Here is an 11652-nt window from a genome sequence, read left to right on the forward strand (position 1 = left end):
TGCTGGCATTCTACAACCTCAAATAGGCTCTGTAGGCTTAAAGCCAATGGAAGTGCAAGCTGTCCCAGACCACTGCTAACAACTCATATTAATGCTACGCTGTTTAGTGTGCTGTGCAGTGACAGGTTCAGTGGGGATGTTGTGCAGTGGCATTTTGTACTGCCACTTTTTCAAGACGGATGTGTCACTGTGTTCTGGGGGAAAGCCTCCCTGGGAATGTCTGAAGCACCTCAGGATCAGCCCTGTGCCCAGATGGCCCAGGCTCCAGGGCTGTCACAGCTACAAGATGTCATTGATAAACTGAAGCAGAGGGTCATTCAGCTGCCAGAGCCTAGCAGGAGGTGTGAGACCTTGTCACCCAGCCCCCAGGGAGCTTAGATTTCAGCCAAGAGGTATGGATGCAGGAACTGTGGGGTCTCACAGCTCACTTCCCATCAGCTGCTCCTGCTGTTGAGGGTAAGACTTATCTGTGAGGCATTGCCACGGTTCTTGACTTTGAGCAGAATTGAGCAAGAGCTTCTTACCTTCAGCTTTTCCAGCTAAATTCAGAGTAATGATGTTGCTTATTTCCTCCTACTCTCAGCATTGAAGCCATTGAAAATGGCCTATGTCAGGAGAACTTCCTGAAACAGGCCTTTTTTTTTTTTCCTTCCAAATTTTAAGGAAACAGAAAATCCATATGCTAAGTTGTAATTGAACAGAGAAGCTACGTGCTCTCTAATGGGCTTGAAGAGTGCACACAGCCACTTACAGTTAATGAATTGGGTGCTCTGTGTGTTGAAAGGCACAGAGGAACATTCTTCCTTAAATCCATTTGTAAGACCTTGTTTTAGATCGTGGGTCAGTAGCAGACTATGGTTATTGAGGCCTAATTGCAAAACAAAAAGTATAGGCTGCTCTTTTAAGTCTCTGAAGGAGTGCCTAGCTTTTCCAGAGACTCAGAATACTGGGTGAGGTCCTAAGTCTGCGTTACTGCATAGATATCAAATACTTGGGACACTGATCTGTGAAGAACTAAGTCTGGCACTGTGGGAGAGATCTAAGCGGCAACTGTCTGCTTCAGGGGGTTGATCCTGTGCTGGCAGAGTCAGTGGAAGATATTTTGCTGGCTGAGGCTCAGCTCCTTTACATAGCAACAACTACTGTGAGGACAACAGGATCCTGAGCTCGGGTCGTGCCAAGAAAATGAAGGTGAATGATTATCTGTAAGGCCTGGCTTTATAAAGCCTCAGATTTCTCACAGGGAGAGTGTTGCTTGGTTGTTCTGCTCAACAGAAAAGGTGGCACAAGACCTCTCTCTTTGCATTGCCCAGTGTTTCTGTTCCCCTCCTGAGCTGTGCCAAATATCTGCAGGACCAGCCCCACAGATAACCCACCCGCTGAGGCAGGGATGCTGCAGCACAGCACAAGAACCCCGCTGTCGCTACACACCAGGAGGCAACCTCCACCACCCTGCTCCTTTCTGCACAGGGACCCCCGTAAGTGTCAGGGAAGGCAGGTGAGGCAAGAGGACAATGCTGTGGCAGCTGGGCTCAGATCCACAGCACAGTGACCATCAGCCTCAGGCAACCAGGTCACAGGCAATGTGGATGCTCTTTAGGGCAGCAGGAGAAGCAAAACAGTTGTGTTTGCGCTGCAGGGTTTGTTAGTGCCCGAATCCCGGGAAGCCACCTTTCCCCTGCAAAGGGAGAACACGGAGTCCCCACAGGGCCCTTGCAGCTGGGAGAGATGTCTGCCCCTCACTCTGCCTGTCTGTGGCAACCACAGGAGCAGCAAGCCCAGCTGGCCAGGGCTCCCCCCTTCCCACTGAGGAGAACCGCCTGGCAGCCTCCTCTCCTCTGGGGCGGGGGGCAGCCGTCAGCCTGCCCTGTTGAGGGGCCCTGAACCAGCTCTGGCTGGGATCAGACAACAACCACCGGCTGCAGTGGTCTCCTGGGTGTCATCAACAGCCTGGTCAGCGAGCGCCTTTCCCCCTTTCTGGCAGAAAGACCACTCCCTGCACCCTGTGCTGTGATTTTGGTGGTGCCAGTGCCACTCAGTGTAAAACAAGTTCTGTCACTGGTATATGCCTGTGCCTGCATTAGTGTCTTCTCTTACTTGTCCATCTCCATGCAACTGTGTCTTGTCTGTTCCTTGTCAACACGCTGTCATGTATATGATGTGTCCTAGAGTAGGGCAAGGCAGTTACTTGTCCTCAGCAATCGCTTGTGTGTAATTGCCCATCGTGTGTTCAAGCTGGTTGAGAAATAACATAAATACACTGAATGGTAAGTTCATACAGCTTCTCTTTTCAGATATGTGCCATCAGAAGCTGGCATTATTTAGATGATATATGTCTCATGGGGAAAGTAAAGTATTTTTTTCCTCGATAGCAAGTGCATGGCTGTGTTTTGTTCCAATTTGCAGAGGGTCGCCTTCCAAACTGCTGTGTCTGGCTGGGGAGCCCCTCTCTTGCAGAAGACAGCTGTGCCTTGAGGTGGTTAAAAATCTTCGGGAGGAGGTTTGGAAAAGTATAAGGTGCTCTGAAGAGATATCACCACCATGGTTATTTGTGTCGGCAGTCGCAGTGGCCAGGGTCTGAGCCCCACTGTGGTAGGTGCTGCATGTGCTCCAAAGGAGAGGCTTGCCTTAAGGCGCTCTCGGATCCAGCCAAGGGGGAAGAAAGCGGAGCCCTAACCACGGTGTCAAAGCACAAGTGGGGCATGGAGAGATTCGTTGATGTGTGCAGGGAGGGGCTCGGCAGAGATGTCTGAAAGCAGGCTCAGGCATCTGGCAAGGGGCACCCCCAACTAGCCGTGGTCACGAGCTAGTGGAAAGCTCCCAGCAGTGTTTCTTCTCTGTTTGTCTCCAAGAGTAGGAAGCATCTGTCTCAAAAACAAGCAAGCCTAACTTTTCATGTTTAAAAGGAACACGTAAATCCTCAGACAACGCCCAAATACAGCCCAAGCTTCTGGAGTTACCTTATCAACTGTGTTTAGTTTACCAGTAGATGCCAGTCAGCACCACTCACAACCCTGCGCCCCTACAGACCTTTCTCTGTTCCGTTTTCAAAGGAGGTCGGCAGCAAATCTCCCATTTGTTTTACTGAGAGAAACTGAGACACAGAAGAATTACTTTCTCAATGGCAAAAAGACAGAAGCAGAATCCAGGGTTTCCAAAACACACTTTATGATACTAGATCCTCCCATCCGAGTATTTGTTGCAAACTTTGCCCACCTCTGGCAGGTTACAGTTCTTCTCCAACCTTTAAACAGGGTTAGTACAGGTTTTTCTCATTTTTTTGCAGTCTTGTGAAAAATCCTTAAGTGCTAGTATTAGCCTACAGCTGCTGCTGACTGGTCAGCCTTTAGCACAGGAGATTGTTGGCTGGAGACCACCCTGCCCCTGCCTGTTTTACAAGCACATCGTAGCAGGAGTCACCTATAAAGAAAAGAGCAATATCAGGGAACAACTATCAGTATTCATGGAGTTTATCAGTAACTAGGGAAAAGGGAGGGGAGAAGCCAGCATCACCTGATGAGCCAGCTGATTACAAATCCAGATAAAGTGCCATGCTGTCCTTTTGCTGGTCACAAAAGCCCTAACTCAGGGCCTCCAAACCTGAAAGCAAGGAGCCCAGCACTAGGAGAGCAGTAGAAGTAGGAGGAATTTCGGTGGGTGCCAGGTCCAGCCCCTCTCCTGAGCTCAAAGGCCAAGGGATACATTAAAAAGAATAAGCCAGGTTTTGGAGAGAGGTGGCAGAATTCAACGCTTGAGGAACTGACTAAGGCGGCTTGCTCATGGCCCCATTTCAGAGGTGGCAAATGCCAGGCGTAGCTCATGCCAGCCAGCCATGCTGCGTGCGTGCCAGGCGCCCAAGCGGGTGGCAGAAGGGTGCCAGCCCCCGGGGTGCGGTGAGCTAAGGCCGAGCCCCGACCCAGGAGTGCGAAGGAGGAATGTGAGCGCTCAGCTGACAAAACAATGTGAGTGTTTGGTAACGGGTCTCCAGCCTGAGGTCACATCAGGCTTCGCTGAGGCATGCCACAGCAAGTTACCAAGAAAGCCCGTCCGCCTGGCAGAGTGACAGGGCTCTAGGCACAGGATGTCCCAAAACAGCTCTGGATGGTGCTGTATCCTGGCCACTGCCGTCCCCACAAGATACCAGCCATTTCTCTGCTGGCACGCTCACCTCTAGGTGCCAGAAGGGCCAGTAGCAGCCTAAGAAACAGCCCGTCAGAGCAACGTGCAAAGCAGGAGCTTGAAGCCGGCTGTGCTTCTGGTGCCTGAGAAAGGGCTGAAAAGCTATCCCGTCATTTCTGTTGGCTATGACTACCTACGGGGTCCCCTTCTGCAAAAAGCATCAGAAATAACAGCAAATGGCTAGCTCAGACATAGAAAAACTCCATGTACGTGCACACACATTGCTGTAATGTGTTAAACCACCCAGTTGTTCAGACATGTTTGGAGTTCGCAAGGCAAAGCAAGCTTTGAAATCATGCACAAAGATTTCTGCGACAAACGAAAGGGCAGAGCTTTTCCTCAGTTTCCTATAGAATAGACAACTGTTATGGCAATGAGAGATGTCAGTCTTTCCGAATCCTTTCAGGAATACAGCCTCTTCTGCCTCAATGGGTTTTATCCTGTAGAGGCCCGGAAGAGGCCATGCCATTCTCCATCATGTATGTATGGAGACAAGGGCAGTGCACCAGCTGAAGTCCCGTAGCACCAGGGTCTGATCCTTGAGCTGCTTACTGGATCACATTGAGATGTGTGACTGGGAGTTTGCCTTCAAAAGAGGCAAACAGTGGTGGAAGGAGACTTCCAACCCACATCTAGACTTTCCAAGAGCAAGGTGGAGGGGAAGTACACAGCACAGCACTGAAAAAGCCTCCTTGATCACATCCTCTGTATGCTGGACACGCTTTGTTAAAGGCCTTTCCAGCTCTGATTTCGCCAGCCTTGTTAGGTTTGGCAGGATTTGTGAGAGAGGGCTGGGAGACCTCTCAGGAAGGAAAACCTCAGGGACTATCTTGCATGCTTGCCTGTTTCTTGCAGTGGGGAGGAGAAGGAAGGCCTTCTACAGGAATGGCCCAACCTGGTGAACAGACCTGCAGGGCCCTGGTGCTTCAATGAAAGGGAGTGGTCTGTGGGCCGTGCTCTGGCCGCAGAACTGGGCTAGGGAGGTCTTTAGCTCTGGTATGAGACATGAGTGGCCTTGGTAAGGGCTGTGCTGCTGAGGAGCTGCTAAAAGTAGAGCAGAAGAGAAGGCTGAATTGGACAGAGATCAGTGCAGCGGTGGGCAATGCAGGCACCAGGAGCAGGACAAAAAAATGCAGCAAAGCTCAATGGTTACTTCAGTTTAAAACAGAACTAATTGCACTCACTTCTGTTCTCTTACCTGCATAATCACGAGCACCAAGAGATGTGTCCAAATGGACTGTTCAGAATTTGGGCACCACAGTCTGTGTCCAGGTGCTGTGGTCAGGGGTCCTTGTGATGACACAGAACAAGGAACACCAGTTACAGAGTTCTCATGTCTTCTGCATTCTTAGCCTGGTGACCACGGCTTGTTTTTGCATGTGCCTTTTCATACCCTTTAGGAGATGAGAGTGTTCAGTTTCTAATCCTGTCCCTCCTCTGTGAGCCATTAAGATTTACTTATTGTCCTTTCTTTCCCAGTCTGAGTGCCTGGAGGAGCTACCCCTAAATGTGTTGATGTCCTGGTGAGCTGCTAAACTCAGTGCTGTCAACATCTGCCACTCCTGGTGTTCCACATCCAGGCTTTCAATTTACTCTCCATTCAGACCTATCTTAGCTTTTCTATTATGATTCTCTACTCCCCCTGCCTCTCCTGAATTACTGCCAACTGTCTCCTGCCCTAGGACACCTAGCTGCCCTTCAGTGGTTCCTGGGTACCTCTGGGCTCCCCCTGCCCCTTTTCCATGCACTAGTCATCCCCACTTACACAGCAGTTTCCGAACTAGGGGAGAAAAATTACATCTGGAGAGGAGCAACTCTCAAAAAACTTGAGAAGCCCTGGCCGAGACAAACACCAGCCAGTGGCTCTACTGAAAGAAATAGCTAAGTATTGAGATGCGCCTGGGACTCAGTGGAACATAACCAGTTGGGCAAGCTGGAAGGTGAGTACAAAGAGCTCTGGCATAAGTAGCTTAGGTGTGTGGAGCTTTTTCCTGCGGCATTACTGGGTGAGCTGTGCAACCAGGTGCTTCCTTCTTTTTGTTCTCCCCTTCATCTATGTTACTGCCTTCATCCTTAAGTCAAACATGTAGTCTGGTCTACTGCTTTGGGTTCTCTTTGATAACGCTTGCTGCCTGGTGATTCCCCATCTTTTCGCCTCAGTTTCCCTATTGGTGAATGTGATTTTCCTGCAGAGTAGGGGACAGCTGAGATCTCTGAGCCTTTGCACTTTGCCTTTTTCTTTCACCTGACATGATGCTCTGCCCTGTGTTGGAAGGACGTGGCACGGTAGTTCTCTGTCGAGGTCTTGTAGCACTGTTAGGCATCTAGGAAGGCACAAAGGAAAGGGGAAGTAATGGACAAGGCAGAGCTAGTTTCTTATCTCTCCTTCTCCAGAATACAAGCTGTTTACTGTCATGTTATCTCACGTTCTGTTGTTGTTCAGCTGTTCTGCTGTGTTTGGGGGAGGACACTCTGCGACTCTGGGTGTACAGCCACTAATGTAAAAAAGTCTGAATCTGTTTGGGCCTGCCACAACAAATACTAATGGCAGCAGCTCAGGCCTTGGGAGTGGATAAAAGTTAAACAGTTTTTAGGAATGGCTGGTGGGGCAGCCTGGACTTCGCTCCTCAGGAAGGAGGTGAAATGTCTACGTAACGTTGTATATGTCAACATTCATGTCTAGGGAGAGAGCTGACCTCTGGAGAGCTGAGTTGGGACAGATAAAACACACTTTAATCCTGTTAACCTCCTGCAGGCACTGAGGCCCTCAAAAGGGAAGCAGAAGGATGGAGTGCCCACTCCTGACTTGCAAATAGCAATGCAAGCTGTACTTGAGGGGGTCCTGTCCCAGGCGCCTGGGCTGCGCGTGGGAGAATCTTGCACTGGGGAACTTGTGTTGCTGCCCCAGCTTAGCTTGGCGCCGCTTTTTAGTCTGCAGTCCCAGGCTTTGTCCTAAAGGTGTAAGAACATGGGGGAGTCACGACTGGTGTCTCTCCAGATCTGCTTCGTTAGAGACGACATGGGAGCTTCCTTCCTTCTTAGCAGGCTCCCAAAGCTTACCTCCCTAGCAGCCGCTATACAGCATGGCTAAGATGTATCCCTGGTCTAGGTCTCTATTCCCAGCTTTCTTATCAGACCTCACGGTTTCTGCTCCCTCTGCCCGTGTTAGGTCCCTCTCTTCAACTATCTAGACGGTGAGGGAAAGGAGTGTTTCTCTGTATTTTTATTGTACATCTTACGGTAGTCCTAGGTTCTCTGTAACATTACTAACAACAGCAAGCTGGAGCTGTAAATATCTGAGCACATTTATGATATTAGCTTTTTAATTACTGAAGAATCATAGAATCATAGAATAATTTGGGTTGGAAGGGACCTTTAAAGGTCATCTAGTCCAACCCCCCTGCCGTGGGCAGGAACATCTTCAACTAGATCAAGTTGCTCAGAGCCCCGTCCAACCTGACCCTCAATGTTTCCAGGGATGGGGCATCTACCACTTCTCTGGAAAACTGGTGCCAGTGTTTCACCACCCTAATTATAAAAAATTTCTTCCTTATATCTAGTCTAAATCTACCTTCTTTTAGTTTAAAACCATTCCCCCTTGTCCTGTCGCAACAGGCCCTGCTAAAAAGTTTGTCCCCATCTTTCTTATAAGCCCCCTTTAAGCACTGACAAGCTGCAATAAGGTCTCCCTGGAGCCTTCTCTTCTCCAGGCTGAACAACCCCAACTCTCTCAGCCTTTCTTCATAGGAGAAGAAAGAAATCATCCCCCTGATCATTTTCATGGCCCTCTTCTGGACCTGCTCCAACAGGTCCATGTCTTTCTTGTGCTGAGGGCTCCAGAGCTGGACGCAGTACTCCAGGTGGGGTCTCACCAGAGCAGAGTAGAGGGGCAGAATCACCTCCCTCGACCTGCTGGCCACGCTTCTTTTGATGCACCCCAGGATACAGTTGGCCTTCTGGGCTGCAAGCGCACGTTGCCAGCTCATGTCCAACTTTTCATCTGCCAGTACCACCAAGTCCTTCTCGGCAGGGCTGCTCTCAATCCCTTCATCCCCCAGCCTGTATTGATACCAGGGGTTGCCCTGGCCCAGGCGCAGGACCCTGCACTTGGCATTGTTGAACCTCATGAGGTTCACAGGGGCCCACTTCTCAAGCTTGTCCAGGTCCCTCTGGATGGCATCCCATCCCTCAGGTATGTCAACCGCACCTCTCAGCTTGGTGTCATCTGCAAACTTGCTGAGGGTGCACTCGGTCCCACTGTCTATGTCATTGATGAAGGTATTAAACAGTACTGGTCCCAATATGGTCCCCTGAGGGACACCACTTGTCACTGATCTCCATCTGGATATTGAGCCATTGACCACTACCCCTGGATGCGACCTCATCCACCGGACAGTCCACCCATCAAATCCATCTCTCTCCAGTTTAGAGAGAAGGATGCTGTGGGGGACCGTGTCAAAGGCCTTACAGAGCTCCAGATAGACGACATCAGTAGCTCTTCCCATGTCCACTGGTGTAGTCACTCCATCATAGAAGGCCACTAGGTTGATCAGGCAGGACTTGCCCTTGGTGAAGCCATGCTGGCTGTCTTGAATAACCTCCCTGTCCTCCATGTGCCTCAGCATAGCTTCCAGGAGGATCTGTTCCATGATCTTCCCAGGCACAGAGGTGAGACTGACTGGCCTGTAGTTCCCCGGGTCTTCCTGTTCTCCCTTTTTAAAAATGGGGGTTATGTTTCCCCTTTTCCAGTCAGTGGGAACTTCACCGGACTGCCACAACTTCTCAAATATGATGGATAGTGGCTTAGCAACTTCATCTGCCAGTTCCCTCAAGAACCGTGGATAGACCTCATTAGGTCCCATGGACTTATGCACCTTCAGGTTCCTTAGATGGTCTCAAACCTGATCTTCTCCCACATTCGCCCAGTCCCTGCCTTTGCCTTCTGCGGCTTGGGCGGTGAGGCTTGAGCACTTGCTGGTGAAAACTGAGGCAAAAAGAACTACAACGGTGGTTTAGATGTGCTAGATACTTTAGAGTACAGATATTATATCCTTGTCTGATTACTTGCTTTACCCAGATAACACCGTGTGTAGTTCTATTGATCCTGCAGTTTAGCTATTCGTGATTTCTGTCAGTCAAGCCCATGATATCTCAGTGTAGCACACTAGTTAACTATTGATTTCCTTTACTCTTAGACTTGCTTGAATCCTTTCTTATCTTTAACCAATTAAGGATTTAGTGCTACTATGAATTCAGATAATGGACTAAATGATTAACAAAACTTGACAGAGTCAGATTTCTTCGACATAATCTGCAAGTCTTGCAAAAGCCAACTTCCCCAAGACAAGCAGCACTTTAACCAAGTAAGGGAGGCCAGTCAGCACTAGCTTTGACGTGATGAGCAATCAGGGTGGAAAAGGCACGATGAGATGGTTTTTTGTGCCTAGGGTGGTGAATTTGTAGATGCAGCAGATTCAGCACATGTGTACATATCAGAGCTGCTTTTGTACAGAGAGCGTTGGGATCTGCTTCTTGCTGCATTCGGTAGCGAAGGCAATAGTACTCATTAGCATGCAGTTCCTCCTGAACATATTTCTCATGCACTTTTGCTGGCTTTACTCCCTGAAATATTTTACGAGCTTTATGAAATTCAGCATTAGGCACGTTTAAAAAACAACCTGGATCCTCAGGGCAATGAAAACAGCATCCTGAAGAAAGCAGTGGAGAAAAGATCTGAAAATTTTGTACCTGGTGATTCTGCTAGACAAAGCCATGTCTGACTTGATCAAATAGTGGCAAGTCTTGGTCCAAGTGGAAAGCTGGACTAGAGGGAACCCCCAGCACCCCCTTCAGACAGATGTTTTTGTGATGCTGTGGCTCAGGCTGCAGGAAGACGGGAAGAAGAGGCCAGGACCTTCAGCAGAGAGTGGAACTCATAGTCCTCAGTAACTTCTTATCCAGTCTGTGTGCTGGGGCACATGCAGGACATGTCTAGGGTGACCAGAACCTGTAAGAAAGGAGCAATGTTCAAATTAGCTGCAAATGAGAATGATGCTTTTCAGCAGGGCTCCTCAGCAGGAGGAGCAAGAGGCCTGACTTTCTGCTAGGTCCCTTCCCCTATGGCCAGCACAGTGTCACGGTCTCTCCCACTCTGTGACCTGGTAGTGGCAGACAGAGCAGAGGCTCAAGGCAGCAGGGGCTAAGGAGCAAGAGCAAAGATCCCACATCTGTGCTAAAACCTGCATGAGACCTGAAACATGATCCAGGTTGCTCTTGCCTTGCTATCACAGTGTGCCTGTAGCAGTATTTGTTTAACATCACTCAGTAAAAGCAACGGGGCTTTGTAGCTTGGTGCTTGCTAGAGCTTTACGCTGGGCTAATGCCTTTCTTGTCTTTCTGTAAAGACCTCATTCTTTAATCAGAAGCAAAGGCTCACAGTTGACAAGGCAAATGCCCCTCTCTGTGGAGCTGCAGCCAAAAGCAGTGCTGGCGCCCACAAACCTACAGAGTGGTGCAGTGAGAGAGAAGTACAGTGCGTAACATCGGGCTCTCCTCAGGCTTGTTATGAGTATTCGTCTTAAAAAACCGTGCCCCTGGCCACTGTTTTCTACCTCCATACTGGGAGAAATCTTCCTCAGCAGCAGTATGAGCTAGATCAACCAGATCAGTAAAACGATACAGTTGAAAAATACTCCCAACTGGAGTGGGAGGTGAAACAGGCTGAGGATCAAAAGGCCCCTGAAGAAGCCCAGAAGACTGTTGCTTGAAGAATGGGCTAGAGGAAAGCCAGAGCCTCCAGCCAGATGCTGTAGTTGGCAGATCTGGTTCCTCCCCGTATCTCGGGTCTCTGTCTATTTCTTTGCCATCGGGATGTGCTGAGGCACAGAGGGCAGAGAAGTGGTTTTTTCATTCCATGAAGTGTGGGAGGAGCAGTGCTGTTTCCCAAAATTACCAGCATGAAGGCATCCATCACCTCTGTTTGAGGAGCAGCTGAGCAACTGAAACTAACCTGAACATTTAATTGTGCTCCTTCAGTGAGTTGTTCTCCTGCACCACTGTGCAGGCACTATGTGGAGCAGCAAGTTCATGACTCAGAAAATGCTCACCTCTGCTCCCAAGCACACAGGCTTTTTTTCCTCACTGTCCCAGGCACATGATGAGAGGATTGTCACTGCAGCATATTGAGGGTTAGTGAGTATTTAGGGTTGTAATACACTTGGAGACAGAGATGTGTGTGCTTGGTGAAACACTAGGGCAAAAGTCTTCAATGTAGGCAGATTTTCCTCGAAAGAGGAAGTTAAATCACAAATGAAACATGAACTCAAGTCCGCTTCTGACCCATAGAGTGACCGAAGAAAACATGCTTATTCAGCAAGCCTGATCCTTGGGTGTACCTATGGCAAAACTTGCTCTCCTGATAGATGTCTAAGGCTATTTCAATACCCCCATAATCCCACCTGCTCCGGACTCCTG

Source organism: Calonectris borealis, chromosome 7, assembly GCF_964195595.1.
Source record: "Calonectris borealis chromosome 7, bCalBor7.hap1.2, whole genome shotgun sequence".
Lineage (NCBI taxonomy): Eukaryota > Metazoa > Chordata > Aves > Procellariiformes > Procellariidae > Calonectris > Calonectris borealis.